The 24,751-nt window shown below is 40.7% G+C and overlaps 1 protein-coding gene and 1 pseudogene across 1 annotated transcript in view; one reads left to right on the top strand and one right to left on the bottom strand.

The window, feature by feature from the left end:
- Positions 1-24,751, top strand: part of DLGAP1 (DLG associated protein 1) — a 292,601-nt gene that overhangs the window by 6,223 nt on the left and 261,627 nt on the right. The window lies entirely within an intron of this gene.
- Positions 11,930-23,878, bottom strand: LOC114898223 (annotated as a pseudogene).

The following is a 24,751-nucleotide window of genomic DNA, read 5'->3' as shown; positions in this document are numbered from 1 at the left end:
TAGGTGGGAGGGGTTTTTTTGGGGGGGGGAGTTTTTGTTATTTTATTTTTTCTCTAAATAATGGCTAGCGTAACTGAAAGGGCTAAAATCTGATGTGTGTACAGATGGTAAGAAAACAGGTAGAGACATCAGATACCTACACATCTGTGTCTGCAAGAGGCTGCAGAGAATCTTTAATTGACAAAGGATCTAAGGTGCTAGATGCCATGAGAGGACATTGTGTGTCTTAATGGTTGAAATGTGATCCGTTGTTTTCCATGACAAGAATCCTGAATGCTTACTGTTCCTTTGCAAAAGTAAAATTTCTGGATGGTTTGTGTTTCTGTGGATTTTCTTGTGGCTTTTTTTTCCCTGTTGGTTAAATAAGACTCCACAAAAGATCACTGAAGAATCATTCATAACAAGCATGAACCCAGAGTTATTTTTTCAATGCAGGTACAACTATTTTTCAAAATTTTGTTCAAAATTATGTCAGCCTTTGCCCAGTGGGGTTTTCTTTCCCCAGCTGAGGTTTTCCTTCCTCTTATTTTAGAACAATTTAAATGATGTTAAATCAGTTTTAAAAAAACTACTTTATGTGAAATGTGTGACAGTGCTGAGCAGTTCTGCTAGTGACTTTGGTTACTGTGATGTTTCCTTGCTGCCTTTTATAAAAAAAAAAAGTTAACCACATTGACGATTTTCTTTATTTTCAATTTAAATTGCCTTAATAATCCAGCAAAAAGTGTCAAGATTCTTGAATATATTTCCTATTTGGCTTGTACAATCTTCTCCCTATTTTCTCCCTGATATCTTAGTAGAGATGTCCCTCTTTCTTGATAGAAAAATGAGGTTACTTCTGCCTGATCCTACTTTAAATGTAGAGTCAGTGATTCTGGTGATTCTCTCTCTGATTCTCTATAGTTCTCTCTGTTACTCAGATCCCAGTATTGGGCAGGGGAGACAACTGGCAAAATATTCTGAGAAAGTAGGGGTCCAGAAAGAGTCAGTGGTAGTAAAAGAAAGATCAAAAATCCTTCCTGAAAGTTGTTAAACTTTATTATTCTTGGTCTGCAGTTTCATTATGCTAAAGACATTTTCAGCTATACCACAAGTGCTTGGTTAGCCACAATCAAAGGTTTCATGGCACAGACTTTCAGATCCCACAGAGTCCAATCAACTCATGGAAGGTATAGCATTGCTTAGCACAGAGTAAAAAAGAAAAACCAGCTTTGGATCGCTTAGTAGCCAGTGGACTTTATCTCCTCTTTCTCCATTCTCCTTAGAGGACAGTTTGCTTGGTTGAAAATTAAATACAAGAGCCCAGGGTAAATATTTACCATTCAGTAAAGAAGCATTCATCCATAATCTCTGGTCCATTTGAGATCATGCCTTTACATGACCTAACACAAATGTGATTTGTGAATGGTAGAACACGTTGGTTTTTTGCTTACGGTTTTATAGGGGTCACTAAAATATATATGCAGTATGGCCAGCTGGCTTTGACTCGGTGGTTAGACTAGGTTTTTTACCATTTTAGTTTTAAATTCAAAAGCAACAACCTCTCTTGGTGGATTATTGTGCTCATTGGTGAGTTGAATCATGGAAAAATTCCATCTTTATTGTTCCAAACAGCTGAAATCAGAAACTTCATATGGTTCAGACTGTAGTACCTCTAACAGTCAGATTTTTTTCTGTCATTTGCCAGGATAGCTTGGTAGAGAAAAAAAAACTTGGCCTTTTCAGGTCAAATCAGGTTACTAGTACTGAAATCCATAAGGAGTTATAAGACCTTACTATGATTTATGTTACTCATTTGAAACTTTGAATCCGTACGTTTTCCTGTTGGATAAAAATAACATGCATTTGGGACTTCACAACAGCGGTTCACTTATCTGCTTCTAAAAACCATCTCGCCTCATCCCCAACCAGCAGGCTGTGTCCCTAGCTGCCATTTGGAACACATTAGGACACAGGGAAAAATCGTTTTACTCAAGTTTTGTAAATGCATATTTAAGTGTTTTAATAAATTCTTGGACAGAAACCACGGTAACGGGGGGGGGCTTTAATTTTTTTTCAGTGAATGATTTATTCTCCTTCAGCCCAATCCTGTTTGTAATTAAAAGGTAAAGATAAAGAGCTAATTACTGTTAAACAATTAGCAAAGGTAAAGGAGGGAATAGAGTGTAAGGAGATGCCCACCAGCTCATTCCTTCATTTGCCGTGACCAATTTCTTACTTACATTGTTTAACACTTTTATTTCTTGGGGAACACTCATATGACCAAGGAATGACCTCTTCTGGTTCTCTGATCTTTTAAGTTTAAGAATATAAACGATTATCTTGTAAAAAAAAAAAATTGTTTTTTTCCATCTGTTAAAGGTTAGCAATATTCCCTGCCTTGTTTCCATTTCTAAAATAGACTTCTAATTACACTCACAAAATGGGCTTTCTAGGTAAGTATACCTTTTCTTTCATGTACATTGCCACTCTTCTCTATCAGTTGGAGCTTCTACTCCTTGTTCTCCCAGAATTTGGAAACTTCCTACAAAATTCAGGCTTGTGCTATCACAGAGCTGTCTAGGAAGCAGAGTTACGTGGAGTCTAGAGTTACTGTATGTTGTACGCATGTGTCCAGGTCCATATATACACGTTACATCTGCACAGGCATTCCTGTACCCATACTTCTAAAATATGCATTTATACTTATGCTTTCTTTGATATCTGATTCGTGACGTAAGATCTATTTCAAACGTACCATTTCACAAAGTCCACGAAAGAAGAATGACTATAAAGTGGGGAAACAGACTTTTCATAGATCCTGCTAAGAAAACAGCTTGCCTTGCTTTTAAAGCGATTATTTTAAATCTCAGACCACTAGTATGAACCAGCTAGGGGGGTTCCTGCTTCCTTAGTGTAAGGATCAATCCCTTTCATACAAAGAGACATCCGACAACAATGAAAGGAAATGACTTCTGTTCCTCTCATTTTTTTTAACCACTGTTAATTATATACTTGCAGGATTGTCAAACTCCTGGCTGATTTTACTCTCCAAGTCTCTCAAACTTTAAGGTGTGTAGTTAAAGAAGCAGGCAGGCTTTATTTTCTGTTTTTCAGAAAAATGATGGTTTCAGCGTTCCTGAACCTCCTCATTGCAAGGCCATCCACTATACCTTCTCATTCACAAACTCTTCCCTGGAAGGTGGGCGTAGCATCTTTCCACCTACCTATTTCTCACCTAATAATCCCCTTAGAGAACAACTGTTTCAGATTGTTTAGTCCAACCTACTCTCTCTAAAAGTGGGAAAAATAAACCCTAAGGAAATACCTTGACTGACAAGATGAGTCATCTCGCCAGTAGCAGGCTGAGACTAGCACACTAATTGCCCAGCTACAGCCCTGTTCTTTTTCCCACTATGTCTTTCACATCTATGAAAACTTTTAAGGCTCTTTTCAAAGATGAACTCATCCTTTCTTACTCCATCCATTTAAGGCAGTGGGGTCAAGGTACAAGGAGGCAAAGAACTGATCTGAAAATGAGATTTGAAGCATGGTTTTGGCTTAAAAGGTTCACAAGAGATGAAGACAGTTGTTAACTAAATAATTACCTGAAGTTCGCAATTCTGGGGTTACAAATGGCAGGGTATGATTTTTAACTTCTAAGTAAAAGAAATGGGTATGTTTCTCCTGTTATCCCTGTCGCTCCCTCCTGCATCCCAATGGTTTTATTATAAGGAAGCCCTGTACCGACGGAGGACAAAGTGAGCAAAATTGCTCCAAGTTCGGGTGTGTAATCTCTAGTCATTACACTCAGAGCCCTGGGACTGGATTGTGAGGATGACATGCTTCTTTCTGGCATCTTCCACTATCTTGGCAGCCAGCTCCTCTCACCTCTCACCTCACTTTCCTAGGATAAAAATTATTAACATAGCTGTAACCATATTTTTCAAAGCAGTGTGTGTGTGTGTGTGTGTGTGTGTGTGTGTGTGTGTGTGTGTATGTAATATGTGACACATAGGACATGCTATATTGGGATAATGGGAACAAATATATTAAATCAGGGTAAGTCTAGAAAATGCGAAACAAATAACGCATAGGAGACATCAAGGGCTACAGGTTGATCTCTTGGTCATTGCTTTTGAAATTCAAAAGTGAGAAAATAGAAGATCTAGCTCTAAAGTTGAAAATGCTGTATGAAACGGTATATAGTGGCATCCATGAGGGTAAAAATTGAGCACAATGATACTACATTTGTCTGCATGTGTAGCCATATATGTGTGTGGCCACTTGCTCTATCATTAAATATTTAGGGCAATAGTTCCTTAACTTTGTGTGTGCAAGAACCACCTTGAGGGTGTCTGTAAAATAAGGATTTGTGGCATCGATCCAAGAGACTCTGATTCTGTAGATCTGGTATGAGTCCAGTACAGAGATCAATCTAAGGACCACACTTGAACCTGATGCTAGGGAACTATCAGACTAGATTCATAATTGTATTTACTGAAGGGGGCAGTAGAGTCTAACAGATGAAAACATTGGCTTTACCATCACTACTGACCTCCCACATGACTTTGGGCTCCCTCTACTTAGTACTTCCATTTCTATATCTGCAAAATGGGCATAATGATACGACTCTTGTGTTTGTTAAGGCCTCAGAAAAATATTTCATTTCAAATTCGGGAAAGAAGTAAAAACTATAATGTGAAATGTTTTGAGTTTACAAACCCTCAGATGTTAGCATGCTTCACTGCTTCTTCACGTGTTTCATATACCACTTTTTCTGTTACATTTTGCTTGATCGAACTTGCGTTACACCAAGGTTAGCCTGAACATATCCGATTCTGGGAAAGGAAAGCAGTCTCCCAATGTCGGATGACAAGTCTTCATCACAATGTAGATTTAAGGCTTCCTCACCCCATGTGCCAACTAAACACATAAAGCTTTTGTCTGCAGATGAAAAGATCACAAAGGGTCAATCTTTTGATAGCTCAGCTTCTGTGGGTCAGGTTTCCCCCACGGCTCGATATTTGCTAATGGAACACAATTTTTCTGGCCTCAAGCTTTTGTGTGTGTTTAGACAAAACCTGCTTTTGTTTTCAGATCCTAAGTCTGTCAAGACCTGCTGCCTTATTCCAGGCAGCTTTGGTAAGTCCACAGGGCAAGTCTAATTAAGAGCAACAGCTATGGGGCTATCCACTCACCTCCTTTCTTGGGTCTCTGTTGAGTGTTTCTACCAAGGCAGCTTCAATGCGTGGGAGTTCTTCCACCGTTGCTGGCGGATGACAATAGGTCCTTGTCCATCACTCTTTTTTGCTCCTGTCTAAAGTCCCTGATCACTCCTGTTCATTCTCAGACGCCAGCTCCATCACAGGCCACCTGCTGGCCCCGGTTGTACTACAGACATCAGTCTGACTGGCGGCCCCCAGCAGTAAATACATACAGAGAGACGCCCCTTTTAAGTCCCTTAAAGGATCCCGACTAATTGTAATCCTTGGATAATTCATCCTTTTTTTTTCTTCTTCTTCTTCTCTCCTAACTAGTAGAAGTTCAGCTGGCTTTTCGGTAACTCAGGGGGTGTCAGTGCAAGTAACTGTCATTTGTTTGCAAATGAACCTGAGCTTTCTGAAAATGATTCCCCTGTAAAATCTTCCCCCCGTCACACTCCTCCAGGCTTCTCGTGGATTTGACATTGTTTCCTGTTCTCCCACCTCTTGGAAGTATTTCATGGCACGCTGAGCAGACACTTTTAGTCAAAAACGCCTATAAATAGCTGATTTTCCTGCTTGCTGCCTTCCCTCTAAGGCTTTCACAAAGGAGGTGAACAAATCCACTAGAAACAAGAACTCTCTGTGAGGGCTGTGCGGTGACGCTTATGAAAAATCCGATCTACAGGCCAACAATTACCGTCTGGGTCCCTTTGCCATATTTGACTTAGGCAATCACTGCCCAGAAAAAGAAACATTTTATTTCACGCCAGCTGATCTCATGAACTGAACAATCAATCAAAAATGTCTCAGATGAGCTTTCCTGCTTCTTTAAAAACGTTTATTTTGACTTTCACGCTGCTTTAAAAAAAAAAAAAAATCCCAAAGCCAACAGCTGTTTCTTAGATTCTATTGGTAAACCTAGGTGACCAATTCCTATGGCTATTCTGTGATAGGAAATGTGAAACTACTTCCACGTTCCTCCTCCAAACTGGCCTTGCTTAGAGAGAGTTTCACTGTCTGGCCTGTCTTTGCTCTGTCTCCTATGTCACCCACCATCAGCACCCCCAAATCTCCCAGGGTGGTGTCATGGAACTCCCTGGAAGACTGCACTCAGCTAGGCAAGGCCGTAATACCAGCCTTCACTGACCTCACTGAAATGACCCTTAGAAATCAGACACATGACATTAATTATACTCGTTCCCTTCCTCCACACCTTACTGGGCAAAGGAGCATTGGGCTTAGCTATTTTATTATATAATTTGGAATTATATAATTATATTATATAATTTGGAAACTCTCCCAAAACCATGTTTACAGCTGAGGAAACTGAGGCCTGGAGAGATTAACCAGCATTCCCTTGGTTCTTCGGTTGTAGAGAGGGGGGTGGGTGTCTTCCTCAGTCCTCTCACCCCACCTGTTAGCAGTCCTCTATCATGGAGCATGAGATCATCATTGATCTTGGTGTTCTGTCTACTCAAGAAGTTCTGCCACCAGCCCTGCTCCCTGCTTTTTCCACTCTAGGCACTGGGTCTAATGTGGTTTTGGTTTAGTCTGTTGCTAAGGTTTCTAGAAAGTACATCTCGTTAAGGCTTTCCTCTTTGTGAACTGAACACGCACAGTCAACACAAGTATGGGAAAGAACTTCAAAGGACAGTTAGCTCAGTGCTTTTGACATTTTTAACCATGGAATTCCTTGTTCATATAAAGCAGAATACATTAAACATAAAGCAGTCCCCACTCTGTATTCATGGGTTCCGCAGATGGAAAATATTAGAAAAATAAATAAATTTCAGAAAGCTCCAAAACGGAAGCTTGAATTTGCCTTGTGCCAGCAGCTATTTCCGTAGCATTTCCATTGCATTTACAACTATTTTCAGAGCATTTACACTGTATTAGGTATTATAAGTAATCTAGAGATGATTTAAAGTACACGAAGATGTGCATAGGTTATATGCAAATACTGCACCATTGCAAAGAAGGGACTTGAGCATCCCTGGATACCAAGAGATGACTGCAGTACTCACACTGAAGCAAGACTAGAATTCAAATCCAAATCCCCTTCCCTCCCATCCACTGCCCTGCATCCAAGTTTCCCTGAAGGGGGGGCGGGGGCTTCCAAAGCACAGTTTGAAATTTGTTGCCCATTCCTTAACCGGATCTTAGCTAAGGAAGAGTTTAATGATTGGTGGGTGGTGGTGGGGGAGGAGACACAGGGATGGGAGGGACCAGGATGGGGCAGAGGAGGGGAGTCTGTATCCACTCTTGATAAACCAACTCTTGACAAGTCAGAAAAATCAGAAAACCCTGATGAAGTCCAAAAGGTGTCAGTTAACTGTCCCAAGCTTGGTAAATTTAATCGGCAGCTCTCCCAGGCTGCAGTCCAGCTGCCCTGTCTTTCCTGAAAACGACAACTGATCATGGGTGCCAAGAGTTCCTGACTGGCTCACAGTATGAAAGCACTTCTTGACTCCAACAGACAAGTTCTTATGTCACCTTCATTCCTTTTCCTCAGCTGTGACCCAGAGAGAGGGACTGGCTTTTCTATGAACAGGCAGGCCTTTCAGCCCCAGGCCGGTGCTCAGCCCGTACACCATACTGAACACTTCCCCATCTTCATCACACACTTGATGTACTTACATGGGCTAATGAACGATGGCAATGATAATAAGTCAATGATGGAGGAGAAGAAGGAGAAAAAAGGGAGAAAAAGAAGGACTATAATTTACTGAGAAATTTCAATAGGCCTATGCTTAACATATATTGTCCCTATTTCTGAAAGTTACTAGGGTAGCGGTTCATACCCTCATTTTACACAAAATGGAGGTAATTAATTTGCCCAAGATTATATTGCTGGTAAGTGACAGAATGGAGATTTAAACCTTGATCCGTCTGGTTCCACAACCTGTTCACTTCCCATCGTACCATGCTGCCTCTGCTTGGTAAATATTCCCTCTGATCTTTTCCTGACGAATTGTTTCTCAATGAGAATTTATTTTGATGACAATTTTTTAAATGATTAACTATAATTAAAAAACAGATTCTACCTCTATGATTAGGTGTAGTTTGGAAAGTGGCCATGTTAGAAAGTAACATATGAGATTCATTTGCAAAGTCAGATGTATAATGTAAATTGGAGTAGAACAATATCATTCCATATAACTGGAAAATTACATCTCAGCCTATGAAAGAACCATCGCTCAAAGCTGTTGTGCTTATTCTTTTTTCAGTGAGAAACAATACAGTTTATCCCTTGAGACTGCCAACCTGATTGTAGTTATCACATTATTAAAACACCATAAGGTTATGTGCCAATTAGAACTGTCTGCCCATTTAATATCCTTTGCTCGTATTAATTTGGGGATGTTTTCTTCTACAAGAATTAACTTCGCTGAAACGGTGAGGAAGGAAACGAGGAATCCCCAAACCCAATTTCTCTATAACAGTGTGACTTCATACTTTTGTCCTATGGGGATACCAGATAGTTATCTCCAAGGCATGTTTTGAGCCAGAATTCTGCTGGGTGCATGAGCTCCACACATCCCAAATTGTTAACTAAATATTTGGGAAGTTCACAAACCTTACTATTCGTTAAAATTATCAGAGGTCCAAAGGAAAAGATATGTTTCCCTAAAGGTCGACCTTTAGAATGCTTCTTAATTACTTATATAACTGAATCGAGTAAGCCATGTAATTAATACCCAGTGCAGAGGACTCATGTGTATCAGTTGAAGGTGGCCGGGGGCTACAGATATCCAATAAACAGTGCTGTTAGGGAATGTTAGCAGAGTTTAAACTAAATTTCTATAGTAGATCACACAGAACACTCAGGCTTTTGAAATCCATCAGGATAAAAGGTGCCATACTCAGTTATGAATCTGGAAGGCGTGGAGTCCTTAATAGCCTACTTTTCAGCTCATGTTGGACTTTTCCTCATGTACATGTCTCTCATCACAGAGAATTCAGTGTTCTAGCAAGCCCTTATTTAATGCCCTCTCCCTTTGCTTAAGCCCAGATGAAGTTCATTTAAAGTAATGGATCCAGTCTTAATGTTTCCACAGCCTCCACTTTCTCTTGTCAATATTTTATAAAATATCCCCATGCATAAGAAGGAAATGTTAATTATTCACTTCACAGGGACACGCAAGTAACTAAGAAATGAAAGAACTCACTAAAATTAAACAATGCCAATTTCATCTCATTGATGTTTTTGAACACTGTCCTTCTTAGAGTCAACCAGCCATGATGTCTGTCACCCAACTGTCATAATACGTAGTCTCTTCGCGTTATCTACATCGTGAGTGTATAATGAAAAATTCTGTTAAATCATTTACAAGGACAGCCTTCTCAACATCTTTCATTCAACCAAGATTTATTTAGCGCCTGTTTGACCCACACTGAACTCTGGGAGAGGTGACTACATAAACGTGGGAAAGGGAAAGACCAGGGTGGGGAAAGGCAACCAGGCTTCCGGCCCCGGAGGCAGTGGGGCTGCCCAGGCCCTGAGAAGAAATCTGCGCAGACAGCAAACCCGCTGTGGGGAAACCATCCTAGCGTTCACGTAGCATCGTGTGCTCGTCCAGCAGCAGGCCGGTAGGATGGGACCGCCTGGATTCTGTGGGGGACAGCGCCACACTGCGCCCCCAGAGAACTGAGATGCCGCTGGGGCACCAATAGTTCACAGGCACGAGAAGAGCAGAGGGACAGCAAATCAGGAGAGAACCCCAGGGAATAACAGATGGGTTTATCACACCAAAACCCAACTGTATCCCCAGCTCATACCCCTGAGGGGGCAACCGTAAGGTAGGAAGGTATTTCCTAACAAAGCCATCGGATCCCAAGCAAGGTGAAGACCTTCTCGTTATTAAAAATATGTAACGAGAGGCTGGCTGAACATGTCAGGGACAGAGCGAAGGAAATTTCCCTATTTGGGGAAATGAGGGCAGGTGGCCCCCGGGGTCCCTTTCAAATCAAATAGTCTCAGTACACAGTGCTGTGCAATATGGTAGCCACCAGCCACGTGTGGCTATTTAAATTTACATTAATTAAAGTTAAATAAAAGGAAAGATTCAGCCCCTCGGTCACCATGGCCACATTTCTAGTACTCAGTAGTCACATGTGACTGGTGTTTACCATATTGAACAACAAAGATATAAAACCTGCCCGTCACTACAGAAAGTTCTATTGGACTGCGTGGTTCTAGCTGTTTCTTGTCTATTTTAATATATTGAGTTCTACTAGATTTGGGCTTTGCCCCAAGAAGGTAACATCGTGTTGTGACGTCCCAGCGCTTACAGGTGTCAGAACCAGGTGGTGCCCCGGTGAGAGCTGCCGCAGGAATGCCTGTTTTCCGCCACCTACTCACGACAATGGCATCAAATAAACCACTTCACCACTCATATCTTCTAGTTCTTCCTTTAGAAAAATATCTTGCCGAGTTATTGTGAAGAGTAAATTCTTTAAAGTACCTAGCGTTCAAAAAGCACAACTAATTTTTGACTAGAAACACAAGAACTAGCCTGGGATTTTGCCCAGATTCTCACCCACCATTTATCAGGACTTGCCATGCCTGGGGCCTTGCTCTGGGCGCAGAACGCACAGTGTTTCCCTGGATCTTCCCATCCGCCCTGGCTCTGGCCCCTCCAAGGAGCCTGCTCAGCTCCCACTCTGCCTTTTGTACCTGACTGACCATGAGCTGCCCAGGCAGTACGCAGCACGGCACTTCCATTCACACTCTGAGCTTTGGGCCGAAGCTCTCGCTCGGACAGTAACCCTCACGTGTGATTCTCATATATGAAAGAGGGCTGCCAAAATTTTCTCCTACTCACAGTGATTTGTAAATTACAATGTCGTGGCACCTCTGGGAGCTGCCGCTGGGTGCCAATGGGTTCAGAAGTTGGCGACGCATGGTATTATCTGCTACAGCCAGCCGCACGGCTGGTGCCAATCAGACGGGCCCCCCTCCCCCCGACGACAGGTACCGTTTGCACGTTACCTGAGGCACTCCTGCATCCCTCACCTTCTCCTGCCTTTGACCAAACGGCAAGAGCTTTCTAGAGAGGCCCTTGGAGTATTCGCTACGGGTTATTTGGGGGCAGTGTTTACTTCAGCCCTATTCACTGAGAAGAGTGGGCACCTTCCTGCTGCCTATGAAATAAATCAATGTACCAATGGATGGGTGTCAATGAGAGACCTAGCACACCATTCTGAATTGGAAATAAGAGTCACCTGCTTAGATAAGAGGCAGTAATCTCATGGAATAACAACCAGCATGTACGTTGTAGTCTTCTGTTTTAACGTAACCGGTATTACCAAAAACATGCCGTCTGGCCACATTTGTTTACTTTCCAAATGTCAAAAGCCGTATTTTCTCACATTGTTCTCTGAAACCAAGTGTTCTTTGGCCAACTTGGAGGCCTAGAGAGAGATTGCTTCAGCCCCACAAGCCAGAAAAATGCCATTGGTGGCAGGCCAGTTGGAAAGCTTGCTTTCCAGAATAGGCCTTTCTAGAAAAGCTTACAAGCCAGGACTCCCTAATACAGACCCTCAGAGGAAGAGGGTTTTCAGGCCTGGAGCATCTCGGGAAGGTTACTTATGGTGCCGGGGCTGCCCAGAAGCAGAAGTGACGAGCTTGCACATCTGACTGACTTTGGAAGTAATCCTACCTTGAGAAGACCGTTGGATGGGGTGGAGGAGAACTCAGATGCAGGAAGGCAGGGCACACCCATCCACCTAATTCAGTGCTCTTAGCCTGCGACTGTGGACAGATAGGACACGTAGTCCCCAAGAATGGACTCTAGGGGGTCGTGAACTCCTGAATTTAACACATTGAGGAGGGGGTTGTTTGTGTTCATCCTGTTCTGGAGAAAAGTCCTTAGCTTTTAGCATGTCCCCAAAAGACATAAAGGGCTACTAACAAGTTTAAATTATGATATCCTTAAAATTAGGTAGCTTTTCCCCCAGATGATCCAGCAATCCCACTCCTGGGCATATATCTGGAGAAAAACGTAATTCAAAAAGACACACACACCCCAATGTTCACAGCAGCACTGTTTACAATAGCCAAGACATGGAAGCAACCTAAATGTCCATCCACAGATGAATGGGTAAAGAAGATGTGGTACATATATACAATGGATATTACTCAGCCATAAAAAAGAATGAAATAATGCCATTTGCGGCAATGTGGATGGACCCTAGAGATGATCATACTAAGTGAAGTCAGACAGAGAAAGACGAACATCATATGATACCATTTATATGTGGAATCTAAAAAAAGGATACAAATGAACTTATTTATAAAACAGAAATAGACTCACAGAGTTAGAAAGAAAACTTATTGTTACCAAAGGGGATGGGGGAGAGGGATAAATTAAGAGTTTGGGATTAAAATATACACACTACCATATGTAAAATTGATAACCAACAAGGACCTACTGTACAGCACAGGGAACTAATACTCCATATCTTGTAATAACCTATAGTGGAAGACAATGTAAAAAAAAGACTAGATAGATAGATAGATATAATTGAATCACTTTACTTTACACCTGAAACTAACACAACATTGTAAACCAACTATATTTCAAAAATTTTTTAATTAGCTTTTTCCTTAAAAAGTTAAAGTTGATGACTTTCCTTCTTCCTTGTAACATCTCATTAGAAAAGCCTTTTGGGTTATAACCTTAGAATACTTTGAGGAATGGGGAATTTTTCAAGAATTATTCTTGTGGGTGCCTGTTACCTGAAATAGATAGATCCTGTGTTGGAACTTGGAGATCCTGTTACAAAGTAAAGTGTGTGATAGGATTTATCGTAAAGGAGCTCTTCCTGAGTGATCGATTCAAGTAACAAAAAGTGAGGTTCTGCTGTGTACAAGGGCTGAAGCTGAGATGAGAGGGGAATTCAGAGATTTGTAAAATAGCTCATACTCTTAGAGAGTTTGTAGTCTAATGGGACACTGGGTGGTTAGATAAATAGAATACAAGGCAAAGTAAGAAGCAGCATGAAGATACCTGAACAAGGAATATGGAGGTTGATAGGAAGAAAAATTCCAACCTGCGGTTTAGGAAAGGGAGGATAAAGAAGAAAGGTTTCCCCATTTGAAACACTATGTCTCTGAAGCTTTGGTATCATTTCTTTGGAAGCACATTGGTAGGGATTTCTCTTAGCTTTTGCCCATTTTTACTAATCTCTCAGTAATTTAGCTCTGTATCTCCCATGCCCGACTTAGTGCCTAACAAACACCATTTATGTATGTATGGATGGATGGATGGACAGATGGATGATGGATAGGTGGGTGGATAGGTGAGTGGGTGGATGGATGGATGAATTAATAGGCAAGTGGGTGGGTGGGTGAGTGGATTGATGGATGGATGGATGGATGGATCACAGGCAGGAGAGAGGAAAGGCACAGAGAGAGGGAGAGAAGAAGAAATAGAATTCACAACATCATAGTAGTTATTTCACCAGCCAGCTCAGTTCAGAGTCTCGTGGGAGAGGAGTTTAGAAAGGTCAGCATCTCCATGGATCAGAAGTCTGGGCACAGTCTAGCTCAGCTGAGTGGCGTGCTCAAGGCCTTCCAAGGCTGAAATGAAGATATCAGCTGGGCTGGGCTCTCATCTGCAGGCTCTGGGGAAGATTCTACTTCCAAATGAATTTAGGCAGATAGCGGAATTCAGTTCCCCGCGGCTGTACAACTGAGGTTCTTGCATCTGCAAGCCACCAAACGTCGTATCAAACCTCTGATCGTGCTTTGAATCCCTCTGACTCTCTGTGCCACATCTCTCTGACTTTCTCTTCTGCCCTCAGCCAGGAGAAAACTCTTCTTTTACTTTTTAATTTAATTTTATTATGGTAACATAGACATAACATAGACATAACACCCCTCTTCTTTTAAGGGCTCATGTGATCACAGTGGGTCCACCCAGATTAATCCAGTATAATCGACCTATTTTAAGATCACGGATCAGTAACGTTACTGACATCCGCAAAGTCCCTTTTGCCATGAACCAGAACATATTCACGGGTGTGACAGCAGGGGTTAGAGATCATGGGAGTCAAAATTCTGTCTACCATAATAGTTAACAACAGAGTGCATATAAATAGTAAATTGGTGAGGAGGGCACTTTTAGTGACAGTCATGCCATTCAAAGGCATGCAGTCAGTTTTAGGAAGATAAAGTACAGCTTTGGATCCAGACAGCTGTGTTCAAACCCTGTGTTTTACAGATTAGGCAACTTTGAGTGAGTTATTTAACCTCTCTCTGCCATGGGCTCCTCTTTTGTAATATGGTGGTAATAACAATCCCTATCATGTAAGGGTCTTGAGAGGATTAAATGGGTGAATGTAATATAAAAGATGTAGGACAACGCTTGGAAAGGGAGCATTATATATTATATAATGCCTCAAGAAATGCTATGATTATTACTATTAAGTGTGAAAACATGGCGGTACCAACATGAACTGAAACAAGGCAGCAGATTTAAGAGACATTGCAGAAGTTACCGTTAGAGGACACAATTTCGTTTAGTCAGGCTTTTGAGGAAGTGAAATCCTACAGCATCTGTACTCGTTTCCTATTGCTGCTATAACAAGTAACTGCAAATCTAATGGTTTAAACACAAATTTATTATCTTACAGCTCTGGGGATCAGAAGTCTGAAATGGGTCTCACTGAGCTAAAATCATATCAGCAGGGCTGTGTCCTTTCTGGAGGCTCTAGGGGAAAATGCATTTTCTTGCCAATTTTCCAGCTTCTAGAGGCTGCCTGTATTCCTTGACGCCTGGCTCCCCCTTCATCTTCGGAGCCGGCAATCACATCACTCTGATCTCTGCTTCTGTGGTCACGTCGTCTTCTCTGACTCTCCTGCCTCCCTCTTTCACTTACAAAGACCCCTGTAATCACATTGGGTTCATCTGGACAATCCAGGATAATCTCCCATCTCAAAATCATTAACTCAATCACCTCTGCAAAGTCCCTTTTGCCATGTAATGTAACACTGTCACAGTTTACCTGGCTTAAAACGTGGGCATCTTTGGCGAGCCATTATGCCACCTGCCACAGAATCTACCACCTCATCTGTGATATGTTGTTTTAACCTAATCATTTTGGAAACTTTGTATGAAAAGTGTGTGAAATCATCCGCCCAGAGCGTATCAGCTAAATGAGGTCAGTGTACGCATTCAGTGGTCCTGGAGGCTTCTTTCACGCGGTGATGGACTAAAAGGGCATCAACTTCTGTGTTTGTTAGATTATTTAAAACTATTTGACTATTTAGACTATTTAAACTATGTTAGTCTATTTTAAGCCATTTTAAACTATTTTAAACTATTGGGTCTAGATTCCTCTTTGCCTATGTGTTATATATTTGCTGCTTTTTAAAAATTTAGAATGTTTAATATTCACTTAAACTTACACTAAAATGCCAATTCTTCATATCACTTGAAGACATCTTTCCAATATCTATATGTAAATACATACATTTTACACATTTGCAATTAACATGTTGCATGTATTTTTGCCTTTTGTTGCACATAATATAATTTTTAAATCAAATACTTGTGAGCACTAACTACATGTCAGGCACTCTGTTAAAGACTGGGCATACAGGGCTTCCCCGGTGGCGCAGTGGTTGAGAGTCCGCCTGCCGATGCAGGGGACGTGGGTTCGTGCCCCGGTCCGGGAAGATCCCCCATGCCGCGGAGCGGCTGGGCCCGTGAGCCATGGCCGCTGAGCCTGCGCGTCTGGAGCCTGTGCTCCCCAACGGGAGAGGCCACAACAGTGAGAGGCCCGCGTACCGCAAAAAAAAAAAAAAAAAAAAAAGACTGGGCATACAAAGTTGAAAAATACAGCTTCTATCCTCAAGGATTTCTTACCATAGTGGGAGAGAGGAGGGATGCTGATGGTAAGAATTTTTATTTTTATTGGAGTATAATTCCTTTACAATGTTGTGTTAGCTTCTGCTGTACCATGAAGTGAATCAGCCATATGTATGCATATATCCCCTCCCTCTTGGACCTCCCTCCCACCCCACCCCCCATCCCACCCATCTAGATCATCACAGAGCACCGAACTGAGCTCCCTGTGCTATACAGCAGGTTCCCACTAGCTATTTTACACATGGTAGTGTATTTATGTCAAACCTAATCTCCCAGTTCATCCCACCCTCCCCTTCCCCCCCATGTCCACATGTCCATTCTCTACATCTACGTCTCTATTCCTGCCCTACAAATAGGTTCATCTGTACCATTTTTCTAGATTCCACATATATGCGTTAATATACAGTATTTGTTTTTCTCTTTCTGGCTTACTTCACTCTGTGTGACAGACTCTAGGTCCATCCACATCTCTACAAATGACCCAGTTTCGTTCCTTTTATGGCTGAGTAATATTCCCTTATATATATGTACCACATCTTCTTTACCCATTCAAAAGGAAAAAACATGTTTAAAATATGTAGAATTGCCTAGGCTTGGAGGTTGAATGACTTGGTTGTCAGGAAGGAGAAGAATAGAAATGAAGACCAATTTATGGTTTGAAAAATTGGATGCATGTCAGTATCTCCAATTGAGATAGGTAATCTGGGAGAAAAAATAAGTTGGGATGGGGAAGATGATTTAATTCTAGACATCTTGAATCTGATGTGCCTATAGAATATCCAGTTGAAGGTGTCCCATAGGCAAGCCTTCACTTATCCAAATATTATTTAGGAGGATATTATAATAATTCAGACAAGAGATGACTGTGGTTCAGACTAAGCTAGAAGCAATAAAGATGGAGAGAGGTAAATGTATCTTTCTACCGTATCTTTAAGGTGCCAGGTTGGTCAAAAGTCCTCAGGTGAGGAAGACAGAAAAGTGAAGGCAGCTGAATTTATGAGTCTGGAGTTCAGGAAGCTGTCAGGACTGGAGAAAGATTAGCTGGGAGTTATCACGTAGAAGGTAGAGGTAAGTTTGAGTGAATGAGATCACATTGGGACATGTATGTTAGAAGGTGAGGCAGTACAGACCAGTTTCCTAGGTTACACAGATATTTAAACACAGACAGGTAGCAAAGGAGAACCATGCTAATGGGTCAGCAAGATCAAAACAGCGTGGAAGTAAAGGGAGATCAGGATTTCAAGAAATAGGAAAAGTTGAACAAGGTCAACTACCAAAGAGGGGTTGAGTCAGACCTGGAATCAAAAGTCTATCAATGAATCTGGCAATTAAGAAGTAACTATTTAATTTGCCAGTAGTTTCATAATTATCATAACGTATCATTTTGTGTATATACATTGTATGCATATATATGCTTATCATTTTAATAAATGCTTATTATTTTTAATGTCTAGCATTTTAATAAAAATATTGTGGCTATTAAAGTATGCTAACACACCATGGTTAGAATACTGATTTCTCAATTATTTCGCGTTTGAATTTTTTTTACATTTTTCACCATTATGAATAATGCCTTAAACGTCTTTTTCAATAAAATGTGGACAGTTTTTTCTGGTTAGTATTCCCAAATATTATGCACTCGTCTTAAATTCAAAAAACAAAGAAGTGCAAGTAAATCTTAGTATCTTCAAATAATTTAAAAATTCTGATTTTGAATAATTATTCTGCAGAGACTTGTTTACCCTTTCCGTTGTTTTCAGATGGAGACAATCACAAACATTTGGACTATGGTCTAGCATGGAACACACACTTCCAAAGCCAGCATTTCCTCAGTACATTACATCCTGAAGTCCTCTATTGATGCAGCACTATAGTGAATCATCTCCAGAGGAATCTGTTTCCTTTCTCTACATTACAAACCATTTAACACCCACGAGTAATAGGTTTCTTCACTTGCAAAGGACTAAAGTAATTTCCCATTTATTAGCTATTTTTGTTGACCTCACTTCACTAGAGATCCTCAATCTAAGTTTTATTTTAGCAATCACAATTCTCTCATCTAATTAACAAAAAAATTGGGCCATTGCCTCAGTGGCCTGCATTCAACCCTATTTTGACTGGCGATTTTCTAATAATATCTCATGCTCCTTTCCACCCCTGTACTTTTAACAGTAGTTTCTGTTCCATTGAGTTCATTCTCTTTGCCCCCTTTCTGCTCTGTTTGTTTGTTTTTTCCCCTCACGTTTCTTTTTTTCTTTTCCTGTATTTACTTAGTAGCCTATCCAGATCTTTCACTGGTACAAATGCCTCAGGAAGCATCCAATTACTTAATCAGTAGAAATTCCTGGATTCGCTGGGCCAATGGGAATGCCAAATGGTAAGGCTTTTTGCACGTTACCAAATGGCCTCTAGAAAGGGTCCCTGAATTTTCACCCCAGAAGCAGTTTCCATTCTTGACACCCTTCTTAGAAGATTCTTCTCTGTCGTGAGTCCAAGCCCACCTCTCTTTCTTTAACTTGGATGTAGAGCTATGTGAAATAAATCAAATTTTTCTTCTACAAGGCAGTCCTTCAAATGTTTGATTAAAACTATTGTTCGCTTCCCTGGTGGCACAGTGGTTGAGAGTCCGCCTGCCGATGCAGGGGACGTGGGTTCGTGCCCCGGTCCAGGAGGATCCCACATGTCGTGGAGCGGCTGGGCCCATGAGCCATGGCCGCTGAGCCTGCGTGTCCGGAGCCTGTGCTCCGCAACAGGAGAGGCCACAACAGTGAGAGGCCCGTGTACCGCAAAAAAAAAAAAAAAAAACTATTGTTCGCCCATAAGTCTTCATTGTTCTATCTTCAAAATACCTAGTTCCTTCAGCAATTCTCTGAGAATAGGACATCAAGCTCTTTTAGCTGACAACAGACAAATTGTATTTTGTTCCAAGAAAAGCAGCATCTCTCTTAACTTATGATATTATTTTGTGAACAATATTTCAGTTGAATTTGGACTTCACAGCACCCTTTGAAAATCTTTGGATATGAATACCCTACTTCTATCAAGGTACCAGCTCATCTGGCAGCCATGCCAACCTGTCTCATACTCAGAAAAAACTGTGAGCCATTCATTCACATGAAATCATTTTGACATGTTTGTCTTACCTTGTACTATGCGCTTAGGTGGTTTAACATAATGTAGACTATTATGTTTATCTTTATTAAATGTCATCTTATAAATACAAATGTGTCTTTCTAGCCCAAGGTCACTCCTTACTATTGTGCACAGTTTAATTCTAGAGAACATCATTTATATTAGTAGTTATCTTATTTATTTATTTATTACCATAATTTTCCAGAAAATGACAGTAGAGTCTTGTGGAAGGGACAGGTTGTTTCTAATTCACCCACCTAAAAGTGCTATTTGGACGACCAGAAAGAATGCTTCCACTGTCAAAACTGGAGAAATACTAAATCTGAAATCCAGTATTTTAAATATTTTCCCAAGATGTATTATATTCTAAATCTCATAATAGTGTCTAATATATCATCATGGAAGTTGATGATTAAAAAACTGTTCAGAATAGGGCCAAAAAGAAAGGCTTATGCATACCACTAAAGACCATTCTCCAGTTTTTCTTGAAATTATTTATATACCACCTAGGAAAAGCCATTCAACCAGTTGTGAATCTCCTATTCAGTCCACTTTTGGACTGTTCAAAAGTGTATCACTTTATTACCGGTATTATTGGGGAGGTTCATAATATACGTTTATTGGGGAAATTTTGTAAAATACATAAGAAAATAAAGAAGATAATCAAAATCACCCAGAGATAATCACTGTAAATATTTTTGTGTTATTGCTGTTCTTTGAAGATACTGATATCACTAAACCTCTGAATAAGCTCACCAAAAAGAGAAAAAGAAAGCATAATATAAACACTATTAGGAATGAAGACAGGAACAGGGATAAATTTACAGTAGATATTAAATCTGTCGTAGGACTAGAACAGAAATAGATTTTATACCAATATATTGAAAACTTAAGTGGATAATTTCTTAGAAAAACAAATTATTCAAAACTCAGTAAAAACAAGAACCATGAATACATCCATAACAGTTTAAGAAACTGACATATTAGCTTAACATTTACTCAGAAAAAGAAAGACCAGACCCAAATAGTTTCATGAAACCAGCGAGAAAATGTTAATCCCTGTCATATAAAAATTCTTCTAGAGATCTGAACAAAGAAAAGATGCCCAGTTCATTTTAGGATTTCGTATAATCTTAACTAGATGACGGTAGTCTGAGAAAGGAAAATTGTAATGAAATTTCTCTCACGAACCTGATGCAAAAATTCTTAATAAATATTTCAATAAAATTAACTAATTATAAATAATGTAAAATAACATGACCAGACGGGATTTATTTGCTAATGAAAGGAAGCCTTAGCATTAGAAAAAAAATATTCATACAATTCACAGCAACTAGGAGATTAAAGGAGAAAACACACATGACTATCTCAATATATGCATAAAAGACATTTTATAATATTCAACAGCCATTAAGGATTTAGAAAAAAAGTAAAACAAACTAGTAATAGAAAAAAATTCTTAAAGTATATCTACATATGTATAGCTACAGAAACTTCATGTCATATCAGATCATAAAGGTATTCCTTTTAAATCCATGAAAATGATATACCTCTTCTAAAATGTGTTGAGCTAGATTTTGGCCACTGGTTCTTTTTTTATTGTTATTGAGGTATAACTGACATATAGCGTTATATTAGTTTTAGGCATACAACATAATGATTCAATATTTGTATATACTGCAAAAATGATCACCACCAGAAATAGAGACACAGATGTGGAGAACAAACATACGGACACCAAGGGGGGAAAGCCGGGGCGGGGGTGGTGGTGGTGGTGGGATGAATTGGGAGATTGGGATTGACATGTATACACTAATATGTATAAAATAGATAACTAATAAGAACCTGCTGTAGAAAAATAAATAAATTAAATTAAAAAAAAGATCACCACCATAAGTCTAGTTTACATCTGTCACCATACACAGTTTAAAAATTTTTTTCTTGTGATGAGAACTTTTAAGATCTACTCTCTTAGCAACTTTCAAATACACAGTGCAGGATTATAAACTATAATCACCATGCTGTACATTACACCCCAGGACTTCTTTATTTTATAACCAGAAGTTTGTACCTTTTGACCATCTTCACCATTTCCCACAACCACCACCCCCCGCCTCTGGCAACCATCAATCTGTTCTCTGTATCTATAAGCTCAGGGTTTTTTTTTTTCGATTCCACATGTAAGTGAGATCATACAGTATTTGTCTTTCTCCGTCTGACTTGTTTCACGTAGCATAATGCCCTCAAGGTCCACCCATGTCACAAATGGCAATATTTCATTATTTTTATGGCTGAGTAAATATATATATATGCATGCCACATCTTCCTTATCCATTCATCCATCAGTGGACACCTAGGTTGCTTCCATGTCTTGGCTATTGTGAATAGTGCTGTATTGAACATGGGGGTGTTGGCCACTGATTCTTTGATGACATTTTTCTGTTGACATTTTCTGTTTCATGTCTGTCTACAGCCCATCCTCTAGGATTTTCCCCTAGAAAGGTTCATTTGAGCAATAGGACCCAAATTCTGGCATGTCCAAAGCTCTTTTTACTTGAGTCTTTACATTGGAAAGAGCTTAACTAGACAGAGAATCATTGGCTCCTGCTTTCTTAGCTCAATCTCTTGTAGATGCTGCTCTGTTCTGTGCTCAGGTTACATGTTTCTGCAGGTAAGTCTAATGTCCACCTCATTTTCTCTCCCTTAACCTCATTTCATCTTTTTGCTTGACCACCTAAAGGATTCTTTTCAAAACTTTTTCTGAGACATTTCTTTACACTGACCATTCTGAATGACGTCTCACTGATAGAATGGTTACCTTTTCATTAAATAGATTTTAGACTTTTTATTTCAGAAAAGCTCTCTTGCCTTATATTTTAAGATAATTATTCTATTCCATTGGTTTGACTTTCTTTGCGAATCACAGCTATGCCTATGTTGGCTATATTGCCTTGTTTCTCTAATCCTTCTTTATCCTTTTTATCTCGGCACCATTTCTGTGCTCTTTTCGTTCTTGTCTTTTGTGTCCCTTTATTGACCTTCCTTTCCTTCAATTCTGCCGTTCCTATTTCACATCCTCCAGCTGTCTACCAGCAACCTTCGTTTTCTCACTTTTTTCCCTGAGTTCTTATCATTCTGCTTTGTGATCTTCCTTTATAGCTGTAATTGCTTCATGAATTACTGTTTCTATTTGGGTTATGCTTTTAAACTTCGTGGCAACATATTTTCCTGGTACATTTTCCTTATTTATAAGAAATTTGTGGCTGCTGTTTTCCATATTCCCTAGAGGACCTGCACACATGTTCCTTTTATGTTACTCTTATTTAAACAAGTTTTTTGGTTTTGGGGTTTTTTTTTGTTTTTTGTTTTTTTTTTTTACTATTCAAACAGTTTAATACATCTTTTTTCAGAAGAACTCTGCTGGCGGTAAATCTTCACAATCGCACTTACATTTTAAAATTCGGAGACTTGGAACTATCACAAGAAATGCTAGAAGCCTACTAGATATACATTTTATTTAAATTTCATGGTACTGAAATGTCAAAGTACTTATTTAGTACTCTGAATGTAAAATAGCCCTAGATCTTAAAGGAAAAATACAGTCAAATTTGAAATCAGATTGTAATCTTTGGGCAAGCTGTTAGGGCTTTAGTGATTCCTCTTCCATTTTGAGCTTTTAAAATAGTGACTGCTGGGCTTCCCTGGTGGCGCAGTGGTTCAGAGTCCGCTTGCCGATGTAGGGGACACGGGTTCGTGCCCCTGTCCGGGAAGATCCCACATGCCGCGGAGCGACTGGGCCCGTGAGCCATGGCCTATGAGCCTGCGCGTCCGGAGCGTGTGCTCCGCAACGGGACAGGCCACAACAGTGAGAAGCCCGCGTACCGAAAAAAAAAAAAAAAAAAAACCAGTATAAGAAAGAATGATGAGATCAACATTCACCATTCTTGGATCTTCAGCAAATTCAGGATCAATGTAGAAAATTACTGGCATATCTACTCCCTCTTGTGGATTAAGCCCTTGTTCTTCAAAACAAAACAGAAGCACTGTATTTTATTGAAATACTGTCCAGCTTCAAATGGTACGACGTTGTATGTAGAAATTCCGTTTACTGGTTTGTCAGTAGGAGTCTTAGCTTTATAAAACGCCAGTGCAGTCTCCCCTGGCACTACGTATATTTCTGTTTGCTGAGGTCTAAAGTTCCACTGGAGACTTGCATGCACATCTGCATTAAAGGTGACTTCAGTGATGCGATCCTTAACAGGTACCATGTTTCCAGTCTGGTCTGGTGCATGACCTGCTACTGCCGATTCTCCAGGTCCAGTAGTCTGGCCGTAGAGCCGGTAAAGGGGCACGGCGGCGCAGGACACCCCCCGCCAGCATGCCCACGGCCGCAGCGGCCAAGTTCGTGAGGAATGTCTTGTTCGGCCGCCGCCAATCCTCGTCCTGTGCGTGCGTGAGGAGGTTCGTGCTCTTCGGCCGCCGCGGCGGCCGCCGCACCGCCAGCCTCGGGCGCCTCCCTGTCCCGAGCCGTCTCAGCTCCCTCTAGGCGCCCCCTGTCCCTCTCCTCCCCGACTGGAGACAAGGCTCTACCCTCTCCGCAGCCCTGGTCCTGTTCCCAGGGTGATTCCAGGGCCACCCGCAGAGAGCGACGCGCCTTCATCCCGGACGCCAGAGCCCTCCCATGGCCTGAACAAGTTTTTTTTTTGTTTAAGAGAATCAGAAGGTAGGCAGTCATTTTTCAAGCATTCATGAACCAAGGGCTTCCTTTGCTGTTGCTACAGTTATCCACTGTTTCTTTATCGTATGATGCATCTGTGTACTCACACATCCTCTGACTCTCAGACAAAACCTAGTTCTTTTCTCCCTCAGTTATTTCATGGATGACCTCGCACGTTACCAGTCACGTGGGGACAGAAATGATACAGTCATTTTTAGAAAGAATTTTTCTGGCCCTTAGTGAGATTTGCCCATTCACCCTCCACCACCTACATCAGTCCCTGCCTTTCCACACTGCAATGCTCTCAGACTGAGGTCCTCGCTTTGGGGGAGGGTGTATTTGGCAGAGCTTTCTGAGCTCTGCTACAGCTAGGTCCCCTTCATACCTCTCATTTACCTGCCACCTTCCTATCCCTTTCCTCCTTGGCTTTCTGCCTGACTCCGATTTGGGAGTTTGTGGGTGTTCTGCTGGTTTTGCTGAAAATGTGATTTCTGGGTAATTCTCTTTGTTTTGTTGTATTATTGTTTTTGTTGTTCGGAATGGCTGCCAGGAAGAGAAGTGAGAAAAATCAGTGGAAACCAGTCCTGTTAACATTTAGAAATATTTTCCTCCTGTTTTCTTTCTATAAAGATGACTTTGCATAAGGAAGCGCAGGTTATATGTATACCCTCGACCAAGTTAATCTTCAAAAATAAAAGTAAAACACAGTCAGCCTAGCATACTACTTCTTCATAAACGCAAGCTGCTTCTTCCGGTGCTCAGAGATCTTCCTTTAACAGCCTGTTCTAGGAGGCTGCTGCTTTGTAAACTCAAGCCCATCAAGCTGTGTTCTTTTGGAT

The sequence above is a fragment of the Monodon monoceros genome, unplaced genomic scaffold (assembly GCF_005190385.1).
Source record: "Monodon monoceros isolate NGI ecotype Baffin Bay Population unplaced genomic scaffold, NGI_Narwhal_1 Super_Scaffold_1, whole genome shotgun sequence".
NCBI classification, from domain to species: domain Eukaryota; kingdom Metazoa; phylum Chordata; class Mammalia; order Artiodactyla; family Monodontidae; genus Monodon; species Monodon monoceros.
Note: the sequence above shows the minus strand (reverse complement) of the source record. Positions and strands in the feature narration are given on the sequence as shown.